At 38.4% G+C, this 20,717-nt stretch overlaps 1 protein-coding gene and 1 non-coding gene across 19 annotated transcripts in view; one reads left to right on the top strand and one right to left on the bottom strand.

Annotated features, from left to right (window-relative positions):
- CHL1 (cell adhesion molecule L1 like) overlaps positions 1–20,717 on the top strand; it is a 301,991-nt gene that overhangs the window by 167,445 nt on the left and 113,829 nt on the right. The gene's annotated exons all lie outside the window — the stretch shown is intronic.
- On the bottom strand, positions 16,464–16,568 carry LOC118908696 (U6 spliceosomal RNA). The gene has a single exon (XR_005023300.1). It is a non-coding gene; the product is annotated as a U6 spliceosomal RNA (small nuclear RNA).

The raw sequence follows: 20,717 nt of genomic DNA, 5'->3' as shown, positions 1-20,717 counted from the left end.
TACAACAGAACATACGTAGTTCAGGGGTAGTTTGGCAAAGTAGCTGACAGTTTGGCCTGCTGGTGTTCATGTTCTGGTTCCCGTACTTGCTAGCTGTGTGAACTTGGCCAAATGGCTTAGCATTTCTTTGTCTCAATGACCTCATCTGTAAAATGGAGACAATGAGAACATTTGCCCAATAGATTGTTAGGATATTAAATCAGACAATACACATTTAGTGCATGGAACACATAGTAAGCATTTAATAAATGTTTGCTATAACATTTTTATAAAAACACTCAGTTTATTTTTACTATGGTATTTTTATATTATACACTCATCACCATAACTCAAAAATTGTGTTTACTCATTATCCTCATTTTATAGATAAGAAATTGAGGTTCACGCTAACTTCCTTAGTCATAAATGACTGAGTTTCTGAGTTGAAATGCACACTCTGATTGATCTGACCCAGAAGTCCCGGGGAAGGATAGCTGTGTGGAGAGGAGAGGATAGACCTGCACTGGGAATGTTTCTAGAATTCTGTGTGAGAATATATTGTTCTCACATTCATTCAAACCTTTGTGTGTGAAAAGTGTGGGGAATGTAGTGCCAAATCCTTTAAGCATGCACAGTGAAAGAGAGGGTTTAATGCGGTGTACTTTTAAGGTTTTTTAAACTCGATGGATGCTATAAGGTGGGAATGGAATGGGAAGTGAGGTGGTAAATTTGGGTAAATGCTCTAGTAGTGTTCTGGAATGGAAGTGGAAGAGATTTCTCCTCAGTATTCAGAGTTCTTGAAATCTCTTGAACCTTGGTCAAAATAACAAGCCTTCTAAAAACCAACAAATGAACAATTTAATGCAGAGGAAAAGAACCAGGGCCAGTGTGTGTTCAAAGGGGTGGGATGGTTCTGGGTCTTTGCAACTTGTCTACTAGGAACTGATCGTATTCTCAGGGTCCGTCTGTGAAAAGGTCTGTGAAATGTAGTAAGGTTAGTAACCATGGCCAAGTTTGGTGCGCAGTATCCTTAGGTAAACATGCATGCTTAGGGCAAGATTCTTCCTTCTTGCACTTCAAAGAATTATGTAGGTCAGTCAGAACTTGGTACCAAGATCTGTGGCAGTAATTGGAGCAGCAGGCTCAGCTCAAGCCGCAGTTCCTTTGGACCTGCAGGTGGCATGATGGACACCTCAGCAGAGGCAACAGTGAATGGCAAATGAACATACGTCCTCATCAGAGTTGTGAAGGGGGTTAGGGGCTGACCTTGAAGCCCTAGCTACACACCAGGCATGCTATTTTTACTTAGGTTGGAGGTTTCTTTGAGATGCTTGGAGTTGATGGAGGCTATGGGGGAATTAACCCCTCTCCCTGAGGGATAGGTTGGCACCACAGCTGCCCGTTTTTGTTTTTTTTTTTGTAAAAATGTTAAGCTCTAGCTTTGGTGCCAGCATATCAGGCTAGAAGCTTGTTTTGCAGTTTAGAGACAGAAAATGTTTTCCTTCTGGGTTCTTTAGCTTGTCTAATAATCAGATTGACATACAGTAGATTGTAGGAGAAAAATAAGTTTAATATGTATAGGAGCCCCACTAAAAACAGGAGACTCACAGGGAGTCTGGCAGTTGAGGCTTGTGTGTCACCCGAGCTAAGAAGGGGGTAGGGGTCCAGCCTCACAGGGGGAGGGAGGTGATTCACAGGAAGATGAGAGGAGTGGACTTTGGTGAACAGATGTTTGCTCTGCCATGCAGATAAGTCTTTCTGATATAAAAAAAATATCTTTGATAATAGCTCTGTCTTCCTGGTACTGGCCCTCTATCTAAACTAGGCACTTAAGGGAGAGGCAAAAAGCTCTTTCTGAGTCTGCTGGGTCTTAACTGCCTTCAGCTCAAAACAATCCATGTGCCGGAGAGGCACATTTTGAGGTGGCATATGCTGCTTCCCCTCAGTGGGAATCTATCTGACAAAGAGTCTGTGGTTTTCCTGCATCAAGAAGTTAGGATGAGATAAAATGATTTTTATTTGGAAAAAACATGGGTAAGAGCAAATGGGATAGTCCTTGATCGCATGTGAACCAAGTGTGAGCCCTTGGACCTCTGAGGGCTGGCTGCGGAGGCTCTCTACATCAGTGAGGTCACACTTGAAAAATTTTAGTTTAGAACCAAAATTTAAGATAGGGTTCTTACCAGCATGAAATATGAAATACATACTGGAAGTAACTTCTTAATATTGCATTCACTTCCTAAGAAATTTAGTATTTCTAATAACTAAAATTTCTAGTAACTAAAATTATCTTAGGGTCCATCACTATAGAATGACTATGTGTGTCCCCTGGAAATGCACACGTTGCAGTTTACCCCCCAGTGTGATGGTATCTGGAGGTGGGTCCGTTAGGAGGTGACCAGGTCATAAGGGTGAAGCCCTCACAAGTGGGATTAGTGTTCTTATTAGAGACCCCAAAGGGCTCCCTACCAGCTCCTGCCCTGCGAGGACACAGCAACAAGACAGCCGTCTGTGAACCAGAAAGTGGGTGGGTTCTCACTCCAAATCTGCCACAGCATTGATCTTTCAGCCCATCCTCCTAAGCTGTGAAAATACATTTCTGTTGTTTAGGAGCCACCCAGTCTGTGGAATTCGGTTACAGCAGCCTGAAGGGACTAAGGTATTCAGGAAATCTTCTCACCTTCCCCCTTCTCACAATGCTAAGGGATTGAGTCTATTGGAAAACGGCTGAGCCCCAATCATGTGTCAGCACCTCTGTCACATTTACCTGCCCAGTTTGCCCTCATTACTTCTCATTGTGGTGGTTCCAGTTCTTTGCATTCATTCCTCCTTTATTTCCAATATGTATTTCATATTTCGTGCTGGTGGCAACCCTGTGCTCTATTTACTTTGTGCTCCTTCACTGCATATGGCAAAATTTAAAGGAATGCCTATTGAATAATTGAACAAATAAGTGAGAGTATTTTTACTAAGGCAGGTTTCCTTGGCAGCAAGATCTCTTCTCAAAATTGTGCTCAGACGAAGCGCCTTGCTGTCATTTCCCTGGTGGTGCCAAATATAATGAGAATTTGTTTCCTTGTCCTGATAGCAACTTCCTTTGCATAAGATCCAAATTAACCACCATGAAGTGATATAGGCCTTAGGGCAGGTTGAGATTACTCATTTTTCTCTATTTCATATCATAATGTTTGTATTTTACTTCCCATTGACTTCTTATTATTGCATTCACTTCCTAAGAAATTTAGTATTGAGACATTTCTAGTAGATGTTAGAACTTTAAAGTATGAGGATTTTAAGGTTTTTTTTGTTGTTATTTTTCAAGAAAATTAAAACTGAAAGCATAATCTGGAAAATTTCCTCTTCTGAGGATCTAAAATTACCTTATACATTATAGTCCATGATGTTACTGATTTAACATTAACATTTGATTAAGCCCTTCTTTGTATCTCAAAGGCAAGGCCAGATTCATGTTGATTTATACACTAAAATGTATAAAACTCAAGAAAAATACTAAATATTATATAGTTTTTTGGCAACAAATATCATATGATTTAAGAGGTATTTAGTTAAGAAAATAGATTTAAAATGTGGACTATTTCCAGGAAACAAAAGCAAATTGAGTACATTTTATTGAAGGCGAAATGTAACAATTCTAAGAGAAATGTCCTTTTCCTTGATACTGTCATTTTTTTAGCCATGAGGTTGATCAGCTCTGCTGTTTTTTATGCCATGAGAAAAATAGCTCTGGTGTGTTTTTTCCTATGAAAAGGCTTGCTTTGGTTTCATATCACAGCTGGTAGTTTATTTAATTCCTATTTGTTATCATTATCACATTTTCTGTTTATTCTTGTTTTCACTGTGTTTTCTCCAACACATGTTCAATAACTACAACCCTTTGCATGAAAAAGGTAGCAAATTTCTCAAGCTTCTACATTGCAATTTGTTTCATACGGTAATCAAAAATAGTTTGGCATAATAAATTAGTTTCCTAGAAGTTATAGCAGAGACATGGAAGGTACATTAAGTGATGACTAGATTGTGTTCTCAGTGTTAATTTGGGATTCAATCCCATAATTAATGGAATTGTTAATACAGATTCCTTTTCATTTCCTCAAGATTATGACACACACCATAAATATATGTTGCAGAATTTGATAATATACTTAAAGGCAGGTATAAATTTGAAAGTTTTATTTAGCGCACACACACAAAAAGCAATTTAAAAACAACCTTTGGAAATGGACAGTTTTGGATTAAATCTTCTGTCCATTATTAGGAGTTGGTTTTAGGAAACAAATTCACTCTACCCCTCTTCTAATGTTCTCGAACATAGGATATAAATACGAAATGCTGATTCAGACGGTGGCCAAAACAGTAGCTTAATTTAGTCTCTTCTAATGGTGATGAGTGTTATAAGGATGTTGAGTGGGATTTTGTCTGTTTATTGTTGTTGCTCACAAATTGGTAATTAGAACTCATAGCTGAAGAACAGAGACTAGGTATCACTTACTAAGGAGAGAAATAAAATCTTGGTGTGAGAAACCTTCCTTGGGAGCTTCCTAAAGGCTGAAGTGAGGAACCAAGTATCCTCAGGCATTACCCAGCTGGCCCAGCTTGGGCACAGGAGGATGATTCAGGGGCAGGAAGGTGGGAGACTTTCTTTGAAATGTCTTAGCCTCATTGAATGTGCATTTTTTTGTGATAAGAGGAAATTCCCTTTCTAGCACTTCTTCCTTCACAAAGCCAAGTGTGAAGTAGTCCAGTGTAATTATTTGTACAGATGCATGTGCATGGAAGACAGGGCTTTGTTCCCTGTATGGTTATCTGAATCAGTGGTGAGCTTCCTGCTCTGTTCCTGTGCAGGGCAGGAGGAAACTGGGGAAACACAGTCGGGAAGATCAGTAGAGCAACCCATACTTTCACCACTGGGTCCAGCCAGCGGTGCACGAATGTCCCATAAAGCAAGTAGACCTGGTACTACGTAGCTGGGTTTGAGCTGTCTTGCTGGTCAACCTCTCCTAAGGGGCTGCTAAGGGCCCAGTGACACCAGCAGCAAGAGATTCTGGGACCTGCAGTCATGGGCGGAGGCTGGGGTGGATGTAGAGGAGTGTGTGGGAGCTGACCTAAGAGGCAATCCAAGCCAGAAGAGGCGGTCACAGTTCCAAGAGGCTAGAGAGGAGGAATCAAAGAAGAGACGGCATCCCTTTCCACACTTGAGCTCCTCCTGCCGTAGTGCTGGGCAGAAATGGGTTGGGAGGAAGCATTTGGCATCAGCCCACATTCTAGTGACAGAAAGTGACTTGTGGTTTATGGAATGACAAGACACCACAGAGTGATGGGAAAGGAGAATTTGGCAAAATAATGTCAAAAGTAATGTTTGAAGAGAAAAATGAAATCATTTCAAGCGGTTCCAACCGAGGTGAGGATCCTTGACCCACAATTGGCAGCTGGATTGGAGAACTCCGCAAGGCTTCCTATTCTCCCTGAGTGTAGACCCTGTGCCCACGGATGTTTTTCTAGTCAGTTACAGAGAGGTTGACAGGGTGATCACAGAAGCCTGATTGATGCATTTACCACATGAGAAGAAATGAAGGGGATTTGTTAGGTTAGAGAAAAACTGTCCACCATTTTAAAATTTAGAATGGACGTTGGCTTAAATAGAAAACCAGGGATCCAGGCTGCAGAGGCTGGTGTTTTCAGGCTTTGCTGCAGAAATCCGGGCTACCTGGCACAGAGATTCAGAGGCACGATGGAGAAGGGAAAGGGAAACCAAAGTGGACACTGATGAATGTGGTTGAGAGTATTGTGTGTTGAGGAAACATTGTGGTTCTTCCTTTTAATATGCATACTGTGTTTGAAGCCCTCTTATGAAAAGCCATATTTCATGTTAAGTGGAGATCATGTTTTCCTGACATTTCTATTTGCTAGTCGTATCTCTAGCTATTAAAAATCACATTGTGATACAACACAGTTTTGATACATGCTGACTGTGAAGTCACATGGTAGACATTTTCTGCAGTTAGCAGGATTTTGACAGAAGTGGGTAATTGAAATTTTTATCTTCCTAAATAACATGCATAAAAATAATTTTACCAGTTGCTGTGGATACAGGGAATTCTTGCATCCATTAATTACTTAAAATGGTCATTGTTTTTGTGCTTTACCACAATATTGCTACTGTTATTGAAACATATATTTCATTTGTACAGGCACATGTTGCAATGCCAAAAATATTGGGGGAATGATTTATTCTTATGAGAGACTCAGGGTGTGCCTACTATTATTGTAGTTGTTTTATTTCTCATCCCTTGTAAAATTTGCATGGAAATTTTTGTGCTTTTCCAAGTCTTAGGTGTGGTGACAGAATATTTTCCATTCATAATTTGGTTTGCTTTTATTGTTATATACTGTTTTGTGTCCTTTCTGAATAACCTTTATGGTCTCCTCCCAAGTCTTAGTAATAGATATACTTCTAATTCATAAATTCTAAGCCTTCTTTTATTTCCTTTTTCTTTCCCTCTCAAAAACATTTCAAGCACACTAGCTCCTTCTGTTACAAGATACTGGTTTGGTTCTGTGGACATGGGAAGATGAATTAGACAGAGATTCTTCCTTCCGGTAGCTTACAGAGTAAGTTAGTGCATTAGCCATGACACTTTGAATTGCAAGAAGCCTAAGGCAAAAGAGAAGTTTCAGGTATAGCTACAAAGGCTGTGGAGGTGATTACACTGTGGTAAAGAAGTTACAAGATCAGGTGAGAGTTTATGTTCATATAGTTCAAAGCAGCAATCAATACATTGTGTGGTATAAATTCCAAAGATAACCTCTTATCACTTACTCCCAACTTGATTCACCCTCTCATACATTCAATTATTCATTAATCCAATAGGTATTGAACTCCTATAATTGCCAGGCATTTGGTGCTGGAGATATAGACCCGATTAAGGCAAGTCTGTCTTTATGGGAGTTACAGACTAATCTAGGGAGATAATAAACAGCCAAACCAACAAAGAGGCAGTCAAGTGTCAGGAGGTGATATTTCCTATTAAGGAATGTAAAGGCAGACACACGGGCCACTAGTAAGTAGGATAGCCAGGAAGCCCTTTCTGAAGTTGGTGACACTGGACCAGAGATCCGAACGAAGTGTACTCTGAGTGTACCTGGGACAGAGCCCTCCAAGGAAAGGGGAGAGCAGGTGCGAAGACTGTAGGAAGGAGGCAGCTTGGCAGTACTCTAGAAGTAGTGAGGAGGCTGTAGCAAATTAATCCCTTTATGGAAGTTTTGTTCAGTTTTCAGTCTCTTTGGCATCACTGAGTGTACAATAGCTAGAATTTGCTCAGTGGATTTTTCATGACTAGAAAGAGTTTGGCCCTCCTGTGACCACATTACTGTACCCTCTGAAAGTGGTCAGTTTGCCCTCACCCTGGCTAAGAGGATTCCCCATCCAGGAACCAGAATCAATATGTTTTAGCTTAGCTGTCTATTCTCCACAGGAATTCAAGCTCTTTAATTCCTTACAGATAATTATCAACCCCAAACTTAGTCATTTTTCCCTCAGCCTCTGTTGTCTCCTGTAATCTTATTCAGAAGTTGGGCCCTCCAGACCTTTATTGTTTTGCACTTAAGTTTCATCAGTAGTGGCTTGGAGGTAAATTCAGTATATTCACATCCTTCCCTGTGTATTCCTTCTCCCCTTTTCTTCTGTGGATAGATGAAATCAGGTCTGGTAGGAAATTAACAGATCCATGAGTTTGATGTCAAGTTGATGTAGTCTGTCATAATACCTTCTTTCAAAAATATAGTATTAAAAGGGTTGCTTTCTTTTAAGTTATAATCTGCTTGCCTGTATTTAAATTAGAGGTGGTAGGTAGAGAGATGGTTGTATTCATGAAATCTCCTACCTACCCTTATCTACTCTTGCCCAAATGGTAGTTCCTCATACTGTACGCAGAGATTCTTTCTGAAATACAAAATTAATCACACCACCTTTCTGCCTAAAATGATTTTTCATTCCTCTTTGGAGAAAGACAAGCTCTTTATGTGGAAAATTTAAATTCTATGGACCCAAGTAACTTGCTGGCTCAACTCTGACCAAATCCACCTTCTATTCACTAGCTCTCATCCACTGATCTTTTCCTCGACCATATTCTCCAGGTCTTCCTGACCACAGGGCCTTTGGGTGTGTCATCTCTCTGCATCCATTACACTTTCCTTCCTCTTTGCCCACCAGCTCCTGCACATCCTTCTGTATCTCAAGTGAGTGTTCACTTTATCAGTCATCTTTGCTGGGTGAATAATGTCCTCTCTCTAACATAGCAGCCCATGCCTCTGCTTCTTAGCACTTACCATATTCTCACTTTTATCTTTGTATGATTATTTAGTCAATGTCTATATGCTACATACAAATGTATGCTCATGACAACTGAAATAATATCTGTATTTTCTTACCATTGCATCCCATGGCTTAGCCCAAGACTTGACACATAGTAAGCACTTAATAAATATTCACTGTGTGAAGAAATAAAACTGAATAAGAATGAATGTATGCATGAAAATAAATGAATGGATGTCCACACCAGATCTACTCAATAGAACCGTCTTCAATGATAGAGTTGTTGTGCATCTGCACCCTCTAATATGGTAGCTTTTTGCCATATGTGGCTGTTGTGGAGCATTTGAAGTGTAACTAGTGTGACTGAGAAACTGAATTTTTATTCTGTTTCATTTGAATTAATATAAATATCTGTCTGTAGCTAGTGGGTACCATATTGGGAAAAGCAAATCTAGACAGAGTACCATATCATCACATGCAATTCCCAGTCCCTGTAAAACATTGTGCACTCATACACACACATTTTGGGTAATAATCAGACATACTACCATTTCAATATAAATGTGTTTGCCTAAGTTAAGCCTTGCTCAAACTGCAACATCAAAATGATTAAGCCAACTGACGCTGTCATTAGGTAAACAGAATAAATATTTCCACTATTCAGACAAATTAAATGAGGAAAGAGCTGATTTTCAAGTTTATCAACCAACAATTTTCTAAACCCAGATATTAAACTAGAACTTTCTGGGTAATCACTATTCTAATTTTTTATTCCAGCGTGAGATAGGCTGACATGTTACCAGTAGCTCCCTTTAATTGTAAGCAGCACATCATTTGTTTTTCAATTTCCTGAACAGGGTTTTCAGATTTTAAATAGAATCGTTTTGACTACTTCCAGGCTCCTTTAAGGCATGTGCAATTGGAAAATTTCTTCCTGCAGTTTGCAAAGTATAAGGTATATTCTACCTCAGTCAGCGCACAGTTTTCTCTGCTTCTTTTTATTTATTTGAGGATTCACCCAAATGCTTTTGTACAAGAAACATTGTTGGTGCTTTATTGAATTTCTTATGATTTCTATGTAAACCACTGTGATCTCTGTAGCATTTTCATTTATCATTCTAGTGGACCATACAGCTTATCCTCAGCATTTTTACAAGATAAGAAGCAATATCCCTTCTTCTAATTGAGCAATTTATTAAGTTCTATTAGCATGGCTCCAGTCTGGTCTTGTACATCACTGTATCTTTAGTGCCTAGCATGGCGTTGGGTACATAGTAGGTGCTTAATTTTTACAATAACGTGTGGGTTGGGATTATTTTACGCAAATATCCTCCTGGCATTCCAGTTTTATGTGGGTGCTTTTAATTTGCATAATATTACTTTCTTATTTCTTGTGATGTTTATTCATGACACAAGTGGGTCCCAGTATGCCTCATCTCTGTGGGAAAAAAATCTTATGAATTGTTTTAGTTGCTATGCAAAATGACACAATTTTATCAAATGGACTGAAATAATTAGTGCTTTGCTGAGGAGAGAGCTAGCAGATGGTTCACATGACATTATGGACAAGGAACAGTGGGCCTTTAAGGACTGGGTGCTCTTGCCTTCTAGTAGTGTAATTTTCTGTGTACTCATAAGAATGTTGATGGGGAGCTTAATAAATTTACTATTGTTTTACAATAAGAGATCTCTATTTGCTGAAACCGAAAAAAAGGCCATAATTGGTATTCAAAAGGGCAGTTCTTAGTCTGAAAAGAACACTTGTATAAACTTACATAAAGGGAAGCTTGTGTGAAATGTAAACATTATTAGCAATTATATGAAGATGCTATTAATTGAATATGTGTACGTATATGTATATAATGTGCCAAGCAATTTTCTAAGCATTTTATATTTTATCTTTTAATCCTTAAAATGCTGTTACTCCCTTTCAATAGATGATTCTCAAATGAGAACTTGAAAGTTTAACAAAAGTTTAAGAAAGTAATTCATATTCTAAAAATTAGCAATCAGAGGAGTTGGTTTTGAAGGCATGCTGCCCTCCAAAGTGTAAATCACCTATTTATATCACTCTTTTAAAAATTATTGGAGATAATAGTACCTATCTCATAGGGTTATTATTATGAAGTTTTAGTGACTTACTTGTAAAGTTCTTAGAACAGCATATGGCACATAGTATGTATTATTGTTATATGCATAGTCATTCTAGGAAATAATTTGTAAATATGCACTAAGTGCTTACTGATCTTAAAAAATGTATTGAACATTGGCTTAGAAATTGGAAGATATTACTGGATAATTAAGGAATTACATGGCATGATAATAAAGGAATTCTAAAGAAAATTTATATTTAAAAAAGCAAAGTAAAGAACCAGTAGTTATTTAGTAGTGCCCAGATTGTGAAAGTGGAGTTTAATGGTCTATATCTGTGTATACACATAACATTACTACACTTAATTTGCCTGTTGGCAGAAGAACATGGCATTGAATGGTGTTCAGTTTCTCATGTTTTACTTTAACACATTCATATGCACACTTTCATCCCTTTCAGGACAAAAAATTGCTTGCATTTCAAGCTATAATCACTGTACTTATGATTTATTTCTCTTACCTTGTACTGTGTTATATAAAAATATTGGCATTCATCACTCATATGTTTTTATATTAGGAATTCAAAGAAAATAAGTACCTTGTTTATGTGACTTTATTTCTAAATGCTAAATTTACTTCTTCTTCCTTTTCCCTATTTTCCCATTTCCTCTTGTTATCCTTGACATGACATTTGGGATTGATACAGAAAAGAGAATTAAATCAGGACTCAGTAAAGTAAGCCTGTGACACATTCATTTATTACATGATGCAAATGTTTTGCTTTGCTGTTTTAACATCTTCCTTTTCTGTAGCAAGAAGTTTTATGGTTACTGTTTACAGATTTTACATTTATGCATACAATGTAATTATAAAGTTCAGTTACATTGTAGACATTTGTTTTTTATTTCACTGTGGCAGTGTCGGGTGTGTGTGTGTGTGTGTGTGTGTGTGTAGGAAGTGTGGTTGTTCTAGTGCTTCCTCAAGTCATGACTGAAAATCCTGTTCTAATTCAAGGAAGAAATAGAGGGCTCTTGAAAATTATAATACTGAATACTTTATCCATCTTCTCTATGAAAATTAGTTCAGGAAGCAAATTATAAGACTATTCAAAAACAGAATTATTTTGCTGAACTTCTATGTATTTGACCACTGCCTTCTGTGCTTTAAACCTTACTAGACGTTCTCCCTGGGGATGGTTTTCCTTATGGTCCACAGGAGATACCCCTGAAATCATTTACCGGATGTCGCAGTCCCTCCCACAATCCCCACTGTGCTAAGTGGCAACTGATCTGGGAGCTGTCATGTTTAGGAAATACCGTGATGCCGTGAGTTAATTTCATACCTGTCATGAGATCTTGGATGAGGTCCCAGGGGGCCTTTCAGTGTGTCGCAGGACTGCAAGCCGTTCGATGGTTCCTTTCAGAGCAGTGACCCATGGCCAAGAGCTCTTGTTGCAACACATGGTGACACCTGTCACCAGGTTTCATGATTGGCATAAATTTAACCTGTTTTCTTCTTTGATTTACTGTTTTTTTGTTTTTTATAATATCCATAGAAATTATGAGAAGAAATTGTATTTGGAGGCAATTTACTGTCACTTTTAGGAATTGTAATGGTAGATTTGGCATACTGGACCTAACGAACAGAGCATTTACTTGCAGAGGTATAGACACAGTTATTTAATAAAGGTAGTATTTTATGAAGTTCTGAATGACAGCCTGCAAGTCTCAGAAAGTAATATTTTAGTATCTGAACTCCATCAGTATAAGCACAAAACAAGAAATGCCACTATTTTGTGTCTTGTGGAAGAGAAGTCCAGGAAGCTTGGGTTCCAAATATGAGTTTTCCCCTAATTTCCAAATGGTTTCAAGCAACTTGAGATCTCTTTGATTTCTCTATATATTCCTCATTCCCAGATCTTAGTGGGACATGCATAAAATGAACCTATAGAATAACAACATTGATAATTATGACATATCAGAGAAAAATAGATTAATGATGTTTAGCTTTTAGGTTCTTATCAGTTTATCAGTTACTTTTAAGGAAAAGGACAGAGAAAAAAATAGCTAACCCCTTACCTATAGCTTTCTACCTCAGTGAAACAGGAATAAATATTTACAAACTCTTTTTCAATAGAAAAACTATATGGCTCTTCACATGGCCACACTATTTTTTATCTTTTCATTTATCTTTTTATGTATCTAGCTTCTTAAAATGTATATTGTAATTGAGGGGGAACTGTTTTCTTGATTAATTTGAATATGTCTTAGATTCTGTGAGTTTTAATATTTGAATACAATAAAGAAGAAAGATAAATGTAGTCACCTTTTTTTCCTTTTTCCCATCATTTCTAAGGACTAAATGGCATTGCTCTTCTCCAGTCTGGACTGGTTCCTCTGAATTCTGGAGTAATCCTTTTTCCTGGCATTTCTTAAATGCTCTTTATTATTCAGTGAATTCTTTTTGGAAGTCTAAATGTTAGTCCTTGTTGTATAGTATTAGAAATTGATGGCTGCTCTTCTCAAAGAATGGTAGAGTTGGAGTGATTGAAGGAGCAAAGCAAACAGCTGAGCTAAAACAATGGCATCACGGGAAGGTGGCCCTGGAAACAAAGACAGAGAGGGCAGCAGTTGTGAAATGCTCTGAAGTAGAGACTGGGGATTTAAAGGCTGCTTAGGCTTGATTAATAGATGCTGTAAAAACAAAATGCTGAGCCAAGGGAAAAAAAATTGCACTTGAAAAGTCCCTTGAAAATGTGCTAATGCCTTTCCTTTACTTGGCAAGCATTTTTTTTCATACTGAGTATAAAATGAGTGCATGAAAATATACATGTTTTTTTCCACATTATCCAGTGTTTTTTCTTTTTTTAACTGTTGATCATGGTTGTGTTGGAATAAATCAGGTTGCCACTAGACAAAAAGAAAAAAGAAAGTTTATACAAATACTCTGTTGGTCCTATGGAATATCTTCACTAAGTCCAGATCAAGGTAAAATGTAAAAATAAAGCACATGTTTAAAATGTTATTGGTAGGCTGGCTATATTTGTTTTAATGTCAGTCACAGAATGCAATCTGTGCCTAAAAGAATGAGAGGTTTTGCTGGGCTTTTTCAGAAGACTGTGGTGTTGACATGGATGGTACCTCAACCATTTTCCAAAAAAAAAAAAAAAGCCAAGAAAACTGAAAATCAGTCTTTAAAGAAATATAAAATAATCTGTGGGAAATTATTTTGTTACTAGCAGCAAACTGAGGATCTACAAAATAAATTAGATAAGAATTAAAATTCTGACACTTTTTTATTACTGGCAAAGCTGATTCCCAATGGCTTCTGGTATTTTTATCTGTGAGCAGGATCCGAGAAAGACAAGCCGAATGGGTTCAAGGCAGGCATTTAAGAATGGGCCTCAGAGGCAAGAGCCGGGAGGATCCTCCACTGTAAACCATCACCTTGACTACAGTCAACTAAATTGCTTTTCCTATGAGGGGTCAGTGAAGGGTAAAGAGATGAACTAGAAGAACTTTTGTTGGTTGGATAGTTAGTTTAATAAATACTTTTCTCTCATGGGTAATAGAATGGAGATCTTTCCTCCCTAGTTTAATGAGTTAACTATTAGTAAGTGCTCCTGTCAACACGCACACACTCACACACTCTCACACTTTCTCTATAAAAATGTTGGCTAGAGAATTTTCTACTCCCACCCAACCCCCAAACATCTGTTGGTTGGATAGTTAGTTTAATAAATACTCTTCTCTCATGGGTAATAGAATGGAGATCTTTCCTCCCTAGTTTTATGAGTTAACTATTAGTAAGTGCTCCTGTCAACATGCACACACTCACACATTCTCACACTTTCTCTATAAAAATGTTGGCTAGAGAATTTTCTACTCCCACCCAACCCCTAAACATCTGACACTGTCTAGGGATGCTTTTGATTTTCATGACCTGGGGGAGGGTGAGCTACAGAATTCTCCTGGATAGAGGTCTGTGGTTTTCCTAAAACTCCTACAGTGCATAGGATATCTTCCCACAAAGAAAAAGCTGCTCAGCCTGAAATTTCAACAGTCATGCTGAGATACCTTCCAAGCCTTTTAGGTAACTGCCTCCCTAGTAATTGTTCAGTATTTCAGAATTATTCCATTTTCCACTTCTACTCTCAGAAATTGCCTGGGAGCTTGGGACTACATACCTCCGAGAGTGCAGAAGGAAGGGGTGCATATCCAGGTGTTCAGGCTGTGCTGTCTTCTGCTCCTTGCCTTCCCCAAGCCTCTCATTAGGATTTAATGCCAAAGTCACCCAGTCATGACCACCAGCCCAGCCACTTGTAAATTTTGAGGCTGGTAAAATTTTGATCAGGTTGGTTCTCCCATGACCACCAGGGCCCTAAAGCCCTCACTGAGGTCCCCCTCAGGTCTCCCTAGGCCTCTCTGAGTCTCAGCCACATCATCTATACAGTTCATCCATGGAGCCCCATGATGGTTAATTTTATGTGTCAATTTGTCATTGCCGCAGTGCCCATATATTTGGTCAAACATTATTCTAGATGTTTTTGTGACAGTATTTTTGGATGAGATTAAATTGGTGGACTTTGAGTAATGCAGATCACTCTATGTGGTGTGGGTGGGCCTTATCCAATCAGTGCAAGGCCTTACTAGAACAGTCTGACCTCCTCAGAGGAAGAAGGAAATATTCTAGCATACTTGGAATATTTCAACTTGGAATTGCCAGTCTTTCCTGATTCTCTAGCCTGCTAACCTATTCTGGAGATTTTGGATTTAACAAGCTCCAAAAAATTGTATGAGACAATACTTTAAAGAAATCTCCCTCCCTCCCTTCATACATCCTGTTGATTCTGTTTGTCCAGAGAACTTTACTAATAAACATCTGCTCCATCTTGGTTTTTATTCAGCTGTTCTTATGCATCCTCACAGAAGTCTGTGGAAGCTTCTGGATCTCCAAGTTTTCTATTTCCTTACTTATCTTCTGCTAATTTTATCTATTATCAAAATTGAGGTATTGAAGTCTCCAACTATTATTGTCCAATCCTCTATTTCTTCCTTCAATTCTGCCAGTTTTGCCTTGTGTATTTTAAGTACATTTATGCTTACAATTGCTGTATCTTCCTGAATGATATCATTAAAATGACTTTTAATCATTACAAAATGCACCTCTTTTTTTTTAGTAAATTTTTTCTTAAGGTACATTTTTGCTAATGGTAGTATAGCCACCCAAGATCTGTTACAGTTACTTTTTCCCAGGTATATTTTTTCTATCCTTTCACTTTCATCCTATAAACATCTCTGAACCTGAAGTTCTTCACTTCAAGACTGCATGTAGATGGATCCATTTCTTTAAAACTATTCTGGCAATCTGTGCTATTTAATTAGGGTATTCCAATGATTTACATTTAATGTAATTGCTGGAATGGTTTGAACTGATAAGTGCCACTTTGCTATTTTTTTCTATATGTCTATATTTTTATTTTTCTCCTCCATTACTGCCTTCTTTTGTGTTATTTTTTAGCGCATCATTTTACTTCCTTTGTTCTCTTTTCTGTATTTAAAAAATTATTTTCTTAGTGGTTGCCCTGAGGATTTTAATTAGCATCTTACCTTAAACAATGTAGTTCAGATTAACACTAACTTAATAGAATAGTATAAAAAATTTGCCACAATACATTCCCATTACTTTCTCTCTCCTTTGTGTTGTTATTCATACAAATTACATCTTTATACAATATAAACCCATCAATACAGTTTTATAAATTATTGCTTTATGCATTATCTTTTAATTAGATAAAAGAAGGAATTATAAGAAACACATGTATAATATTTTATGTATTTTCCTTACTGGTGCTCTTCATTTCTTTGTATAGATCCTAGTGTCCTTTCATTTCAGCTTAAAGGATTTGCTTTAATATTTCTTGTAGCACAGATACGCTATCAACAAATTCTCTCAGTTTTTATCTGGGAATATCTTAATTCCTTCCTAATTTGGAAACATAGTTTTGCTGGATATAGAATTCTTGGCTGACTATCAGCACGTAGAATATGTCATCCCACTAAAGGATATGGAAGACTTCATAAATCTGCATGCCATCCTTACACAGCAGCTGTGATACTCTTCTCTGTATCATTCTGATTTTACTATACGTGCTGCCGAAGCTCACACTCAGCATCCCTCCAGACTACAAGAGGAATGAGGGAGACTGGAGGAAAAAACCTCTGCCCCTCTCATTATATAAATCTTGCCTTTGCCACTTTTGACCTAATTTATGGATCATGCTGTGTAGAATACAGCATCTCTCCAAGGAAACAAATGATTTTTATTTTCTGTCCAGGGATTTCAGTATGTACCCCACTATTTTGGTATCTGCCTTTTTAAAAAAATTACAGCCTCTGCTCAAACTCTTACAGTTTTCTATTTCATCACATACAGAACCATTAAATTAACATGGTTGATACATGTCTCACTTGACACAGTGATTCTCATTTATAAGAAACATATGCCTTTCATTTGAAGAAGAAGGTATCATTGTATTTCTTCATGGGGCACTTAAGTAAAAACTGGTGATCTGTACTCACTTATAGGTGTTCTATTCACAAATATCATTAGCATTTCATGTTGAAATTATCATAGAATCTTTCCCCATAGTTCATGTGTTATCTTTTCATGTAGTTCAATATGTTAATATCAAAAAGAACAAATTCTCTGGAGACATGATTAGATGATAGCAAGAGTATCAGTTTCCTACAATAATCAATCATATATGATGTAATAAAATAGTCCCACACTATTGGGACTGCTATATTTCCATTTTTTTATGCATATATCTACCTATGGAGTATTCATTCTTACATCCATCCATCCTCCTGCCCTCTATCTGTCAGTCTAGCTAGCCAACCATCTATTAGTCAGTCTGTAATCCATCTATAGCATGTCTTTTTCTTCATAGGAATTCAGTGCTAGTATGACAACTTATGGTCATTGTGTAATAAAAATCTATTAAATTCATATGAAGAATAGAGAATAGTATAAAGCACTACCATTATTGAAATTTTGGGCAAGGAAAATTCTTTTTTGTAGGGGACTATCCTGTGCAATATTAGAAGCTTAGCAGCCATGTCCCTGGCCTCCCAGTTGTAACAGCCAGAAAACAATTCCAGACATAGTGAAATATCCCATAGAGTACAAATCCCTTCCTCCTCCCACCCAGTTGAGAACTACTGATAAATTGCATTTGTTCCTTCTTTTATCATAATATGCATTCTCCTTAAAATCAATATTTAGCAGTGACTTAATGGGGATACTTATTGGATGAATTAAGGTATTCACATATGTGTTTTCTTAGGTATTTACTTTTTCACTCATTGATTCATCCACACACATATTATTCAACATACATTTATTTTGTACCTATTACACAAGTATTTTGCTAGAAATTGGGATACATTAGTGAAATACAAGTCTTTGCCCTTGTGAGGCTTACCAACTTTGGGTAGAACCAGGAGAAAATGAACAGGTAACTAAACAAAAGATATCTCTAAATGTTCTGTTGATAATAAAGTAGGTAGTTGTGGGGAGACTGGGGTTACTTTAGATTAGTGGACCGGGGAGACTCTGAGGTGACATTTAAAATGAGAGCTAAGTAGTAAGAGAACATCAAAGCAAAGATGTGAATAAGATATTCATACATGTGGACTTATTTCTTACGGCACACAAAGTTCATGTTAGGGGTGTAAAGATGGTCATTTGGGAGGTGGAGCCAAGATGGTGGCGTGAGTAGGACAGTGGGAATCTTCTCCCAAAAACATATATATTTTTGAAAATACAACAAATACAACTAATCCTAAAAAGAGAGGTCAGAAGACACAGGACAACAGCCAGACTACATCCACACCTGCGAGAACCCAGCGCCTGGTGAAAGGGGTAAGATACAAGCAGCAGCCCTGCGGGACCCGAGGCCCCTCACCCCAGCTCCCGGTGGGAGGAGAGGAGTCAGAGCGGGAGGGAGAGGAAGACCAGGACTGCTGAACACCCAGCCCCAGCCATCCACACCAGAGCGCACACACAGTGTATGTGTGGGGTCCTGGAAACTAGGGAAACAGGGCAGTAAGACCTGTGAGTGGGTCCCGAAGCCAGCGCCCCTGTGACAAAGAAAAGCGAGTGCTTTTTGAAAGTCTTAAAGGGACAGGGACCCCACAACTGGATGGAAGCATCCTGGGTCACAGTCCAGCAGCTGGAAATTCCAGGGAACTCCGGGAACACCCTGGGCAACAGCTCTGAGACCCCTCATGGAGGTAAACAGCCAAACAGCCCCCCATCCATTACCACTCTGGGGCCCCGCCATAGCAGAGCAGCAGCCTGAGGCTGGCCATGCCCACAGCAAGGGAGCTTCCTCCATACCGGCCGGGCAAGATACAGAGACCCAGCCTACACACAATTGCCAAACACAAGCCACTAGGGGTCGCAGTTGTCCCACTAAAGAAAGGCCAGGAGCAACTGGAAAGAGTCTTGACTCACCCAGCTGACAGACGAGTCAATAGCCCATCATTGCACTATCAACATGAAAAGGCAAAAAAATTTGATCCAGACAAGACTAACCCAGACAGCTTCAGCATCTGCTGCATCTTCCCCTGAGAAGGAACCTGGGGAGATAGATTTAACCAGCCTTCCTGAAAAAGAATTCAAAACAAAAGTCATAACCATGCTGATGGACTTGCAGAGAAATATGCAAGAACTAAGGAGGGAGAATACAGAAATAAAACAATATCTGGAAGGACTTCAAAACAGAATGGACGAGATGCAAGAGACCATTAATGGACTAGAAAACAGAGAACAGGGACGCAGAGAAGTTGATGCAGAGAGAGATAAAAGGACCTCCAGGAATGAAAGAATTTCAAAAGAACTGTGTGACCAATTGAAACGGAACAATATCCGCATTATAGGGGTACCAGAAGAAGAAGAGAGAGAAAAAGGGATAGAAAATGTCTTTGAAGAAATAATTGCTGAAACTTCCCCAAACTAGGGGTGGAAATGGCCTCTCAGACCACAGAGGTACACAGAACTCCCATGACAAGGGATCCAAGGAGGGCAACACCAAGACACATAATAATTAAAGTGGCAAAGATCAAAGACAAGGACAAAGTATTAAAGGCAGCCAGAGAGAAAAAAAGGTCACCTACAAAGGAAAACCCATCAGGCTATCATCAGACTTCTCAACAGAAACCCTACAGGCCAGAAGAGAATGGCATGATATACTTAATGCAATGAAACAGAAGGGCCTCGAACCAAGACTACTGTATCCAGCACGATTATCATTTAAATATGAAGGGCGGATTAAACAATTCCCAGACAAGCAAAAGTTGAGGGAATTTGCCTCCCACAAACCACCTCTACAGGGCATCTTACAGGGACTGCTCTAGATGGGAGCACTCCTAAAAAGAGCACAGAACAAAACAGAAAATCTATGAAGAAGGGAGCAGGAGGAATAAGAAGGGAGAGAAATAAAGAATCGTCAGACCATGTTTATAATAGTTCAATAAGTGAGCTAAGTTAGACAGTAAGATACTAAAGAAGCTAACCTTGAACCTTTGGTAACCACAAACTTAAAGCCTGCAATGGCAATAAGTACATACCTTTCAATAATCACCCTAAATGTAAATGGACTGAATGCACCAATCAAAAGACACAGAGTAATAGAATGGATAAAAAAGCAAGATCCATCCATATGCTGCTTACAAGAGACTCACCTCAAACCCAAAGACATGCACAGACTTACAGTCAAGGGGTGGAAAAAGATATTTCAAGCAAACAACAGAGAGAAAAAAGCAGGTCTTATAATACTACTATAAGACAAAACAGACTTCAAAATAAAGAAAGTAACAAAAGATAAAGAAGAAGGACATTACATAATGATAAAGGGCTCAGTCCAACAAGAGGATATAACCATTACAAATATATAAGCACCCAATACAGGAGCACCAAATGTGAAACAAATACTAACAGAATTAAAGGAGGAATTAGAATGCAATGCATTCATTTTGGGAGACTTCAACACACCACACACTCCAAAGGACAGATCCACCTGACAGAAAATAAGTAAGGACACAGAGGCACTGAACAACACACTAGAATAGATGGACCTAAAAGACATCTACAGAACTCTACACCCAAAAGCAACAGGATACACATTCTTTTCAAGTGCACATGGAACATTCTCCAGAATAGACCACATACTAGGCCACATAAAGAGCCTCAGTAAATTCCAAAAGATTGAAACCCTACCAACCAACTTTTAAGACCACAAAGGCATAAA

The sequence above is a fragment of the Manis pentadactyla genome, chromosome 1 (genome assembly GCF_030020395.1).
Source record: "Manis pentadactyla isolate mManPen7 chromosome 1, mManPen7.hap1, whole genome shotgun sequence".
In the NCBI taxonomy this organism is placed as follows: Eukaryota; Metazoa; Chordata; class Mammalia; order Pholidota; family Manidae; genus Manis; species Manis pentadactyla.
This window is presented reverse-complemented; position numbering and strand designations above follow the sequence as displayed.